Here is a 4720-nt window from a genome sequence, read left to right on the forward strand (position 1 = left end):
CCGATCTATTCTTATCGTCCAACTAATGTCAGATGTACAGCGTTCTAACGATCTTAAAAGAATTTGATTCGCTGATGAGATCTTACTACGTTCAGAACACATCCGGAGTTTTCTCCCATTCCGAAACAACGGAAAATAACATTAGTGACCGCTTAATTATAATTTCTGATTGGTTGCAAAACCTCCAGCGACACTGTTAAAATTTTATGAAGAGCACCAACCGTTGAGAGAGAGAGAGGGGGGTGGGGAGAAATGAAGAAAGTAAAGTCATAAAGTCATAGAAAAAGGGAAGATAGAAAAAGATGTTATTGTCTATTTTTTCTCTCCCTCTCTCTCTCTTTAATCTATTGTCCATGATTCTTTTGCTTCAGACGTTAGAAATTTTTACGAGGAGCTGTAAGTCTTGAAAGAAAGAAGGAATGGAAGCAGGGAGAAAGACATACATAGCGGTGTTTATGACATCATTCGTAACAATTAACAGTCAATCAGAAAATCGAAGTAAAGTCGTAAGAGAAAGAGGTAAGGATTAAGCAAAAAGGAACAGATAGATAGATAGATAGATAGATAGATAGATAGATAGATAGATAGATAGATAGATAGATAGATAGATGGATGGATGGATGGATGGATGGATGGATGGATGGATGGATGGATGGATGGATGGATAGATAGATAGATAGATAGATAGATAGATAGATAAACAGACAGACAGACAGGCAGGTAGACAAGCAGGCATACAGACAGACAGACAGACAGACTGTCCACGATGTCCCTTGCTTCTACATCCCTCTAACTTTTCCTTCTCTGATGACGGTTTACTCAACCTATGGAATTCTTACTCATTATGATGATCCATACGCTTGACTATTCTAGAAACAGCTGTAAGATACTCTCTATATCCATATTCTCTGTCTAAATTAAATGTCTTTTCAAGTGATGCCAATCGGTTTACCTTTTCATTTTTACATTAATCTTAGATAGATAGAGAGAGGGGGGGGAGAGGAGACAGACAGACAGACAGTCAATGAAAGAGAATGAGGACTAGGAAGATAAATATAATAGAAAGTATAAAGGGCGGCAGTATTGGAGGAACAAACAAATTTTCAATAAAAATGAAAGGGTGTGTGAAGAATTAGACATACAAAAGTTGTTTTTTTTAAACGCGGCAACTAGAGTAAAAGCAGTTATATCACCTCGTTTTACGAAACCAATTATTGAAATTGGGTTTGAGTATCGTACCCTACCACAACAACCGACTCTACTGTGAATTACCCATAATACATCACGATTCACTGAATCAAAGGCATTAGTAAAGCAATGACATGAGTCAAATCACAGCTTAATATATACTATTTCTCATATAAATATCAAGCAGAAATATCACATTATTAGTGGCTCTTCCTGCGTGAAAACTTAATTGAGACTTGGAAAGAATGGTCACTCTAATGTCTTGAATGGGCTTATCAAGAACAATTCTGCTCAATATTACACTGTAACAGACGCTTAGTGAAATTCTCTCTCTCTCTCTCTCTCTTCTCTCTCTCTCTCTCTCTCTCTCTCTCTCTCTCTCTCTCCTCTCTCTCTCTCTCTCTCTGGCATATAAATACGGACGTAGCAGATAACAGGTAACCTTCGGCCGTTTGGACTCCCTTGTGTCCACTACTCTGATTGGTTGGTATTGGCGCAATTTGTCTCTTGCTCTATAATGCACTGCCTTCTGATAAGGTCTCGTGATACAGTCTTCTAAATTCTCTGTTGGAGTCTCCTAGTCACTATCAAAGCTAGTCACAACAAACCGTATTTCGTCTTTGGTTCTAGACCTTCTAAGGTCTCACCACTGACCACAAAGCACACAGCCAGTTCCAGCGACTACACCAACAACTTGGAGAAACATCAACACTTCGTTCAGCAGTATTCAGGCCCTCCATCACCGTCACTTTCATCTTATCGACGCCAACATTCGCTCAGGTTTAACTTCTCGCTGTTTGTGAATTACTTCACCGTGGTTAACAGTAAGCTCAACCTGCGAGATCTTCCTGTATCAAGTAACCGGCACAGCATAGTAGCCACAACCTTTTGCACGACACGTACAATAACCGGCTTTGCCTTTTACGCCACAACTTCTTGTTACAGAATTTCAACTATTGTGTACCTTACTACTTCATTGTATTTGAACTTCTAGCGTCCTATTGTAGACTCTTTCTATGCTCTGTATTTTATCTCACACGCATACACCTTTGTTTTTACACCCATACACATTATGTATGCATGACGGCCTGTCTATTATTTTAATTGTATATGTACTTATGTTGCACACACAGACACACATTCATGTTAACACATAAATAAAACCGTTCTCTTAACATTCTACGGTTGTGTTGTCTTCTCTTTTCTTCTGGCACTCTTACTCATTTATCCATTTTTGCTTTAATTGTAAGCGACCGTGCGGTGTATTAAAGGAGTCATTCATTCGTCACCTCTCCTTTCGCACGGTCGTTCTACAACACCTTTTAACAGGGCGGCGAGCTCGCAGAATCGTTAGCACGCCGGGCAAAATGTTAAACAGCAGTTCTTCCGGTTTTACCTTCTGAATTCAAATTTCGCTGAGGTTGACTTTACTCCTTTCATCCTTTCGAAATCGATAAAATAAGTACCAGTCGAATACTGGGGTCGATGAATTCAACTTATCCCCTCTCCCGAAAGTACTGGTCTTGTGCCAAAATATGAAGCCAATATTTTCTTTATAACACTGAAAAGAGAAATGCCTCAAAAATTACCGTTTATGTCTTTAAACCTTTGTTCAGCCCCTTCAGTAACGCATTTCTCCAGTCTTCAGGAATTGTATAATTTCCCCATGAATTTATTATATTTATGGAAGATAATGCAGAAAAATCGACTATCGTATTTCCCATTGCTATGAATACCAGGAAAATTTTCCATTCTCATGTTTGTACAACAAGTTTTAACACACTAAAATCAAGTGGATCAACAAGAAAATTATTAATTGGAATTTGCGTAATGGTTTCTAAAAAAAGACCAATCAATGCTTAATATGTAATTTAGCAGATGACTGAAATGTCCATCAAAAATCTCATTTCAATGTTTTATAGAGTTTGATTATCTTTAACCCGAATGGGAACAAGAAATTGAGAGTGGTTTTGTCATATGCTTTCTGAAGATCACAGATTCGTTCAATCTGTCATTTATTTTTCATACTTCTGATTTCCCCCTGAATTTGTGACCTAATAAAATCAATAAATTTTCGTTTTGACAGAGTTGTTTGCACGGGTAATAAGCTTTGTATATTTTTATTATTACTGCCAAACTAATTTTTTGCCTTTTGGACTTTGTAACCTTCAATATTTCGTTTGGACGTTAATAATCCTTGTTTCATGATTCATGTCAAATACTCGGACACCTTAAATCATTCGAATTTTTGGTTCTTTTTAAATATCAAATTCATGCCAAGTCTTTGAGCCTGGATATGCCCATACTTACTTGTACTTGTGACGGCGTTCAACCAGAGCAGGTTGAGCCGACTTCTTCTCTAGTCCTGACGACATCACGAACTATGGCGGCCCACGCTCGACGGTCCTGTGTGAGGTCACTGGAGATAGCGGGCCATTCGCGGTTCCATCTGCGCAGACCGACCACCTGCGGACCTGAGAGTTCGGAGAGGTCCTCCTTTATCGTCGTTGCCCAGGTCTTCAGCTGCCCGCTCGTGCGTTTGCACCAGCTGGGAAGTGGAGGTGGAAGGAGAACATCGCGAATCAGCTCACCCTCTGGACGCCGAGCCGCATGACCGAACCACCTTAAGCGCCGTTGTAGAAGCACCGAAGGGAGGAGCCGGAGATTCAGGCGATGACGAAAACCGGCTGCAGGAACCCGATCAATGCGTCCATATTCCTTTGTGAGTTTCTTTATGTGCAAAGACTATTGGACCACTGGAGTCTGATTCTGATCGTTTCATGCTATGATGTCTTAACAGTTCTATGTTTCAAAATGATCGCCAGTTCATGCATTGAACTCACCAAGCATTATTATCAAAATTTTCCGAATATCCTTTAGTTGTTCGTGAAGCAGATTTTTATCTTTATCAGAACCAAATATTGCTAGTGCATTGGCACAAATGAACATCATTGAGTGATTACAAGGTAGAGGCGTGGATACAGACGTACGTCTACTAGTTAAACCAGAGAGTTGTCCGGTAAGTCATGGTTCTAATGTTGATTTAATCAACAATACCTACTCCAGACACCTTTCTCTAATTATCATCTCTTCCACACAAAAAAAAAAATGCTACTATCGTTTATTTTAGCATGTTGACGCTCACCTCGCCAGCGAAACTTGTCTCAGAGTAGTATCTTCCCCGTACATACCAAGTTCTATAACAAGTAAAACAGTACTTTTCTCTCGAAGGCATTTCATTATCAGTCAAGGTTACATTTCCAACAACCAACCAGAACGTTAGATAGGTGCTTTTGGGCAGTTCTTTGATTACAACCTGGGCCCTGTGTCTTTCCTTGGAACCACTTTTCAGGTCAAATATGAGCTCAAGTTTCGCTAGCTAGTTTTGCCCTTTACATTATTTTCAGAGATAAACATTTTATAAAGTTGATAGTGTATGTGTGTGTGTGTGTGTGTGTTTTAAGACTACCACCAGCCATCTAGGTGTAGTCAAATCCTATTTTATGGACTCAACCATGTTCTAAAATAAGTC

The sequence above is a fragment of the Octopus sinensis genome, linkage group LG4 (genome assembly GCF_006345805.1).
Source record: "Octopus sinensis linkage group LG4, ASM634580v1, whole genome shotgun sequence".
Classification (NCBI taxonomy): Eukaryota; Metazoa; Mollusca; class Cephalopoda; order Octopoda; family Octopodidae; genus Octopus; species Octopus sinensis.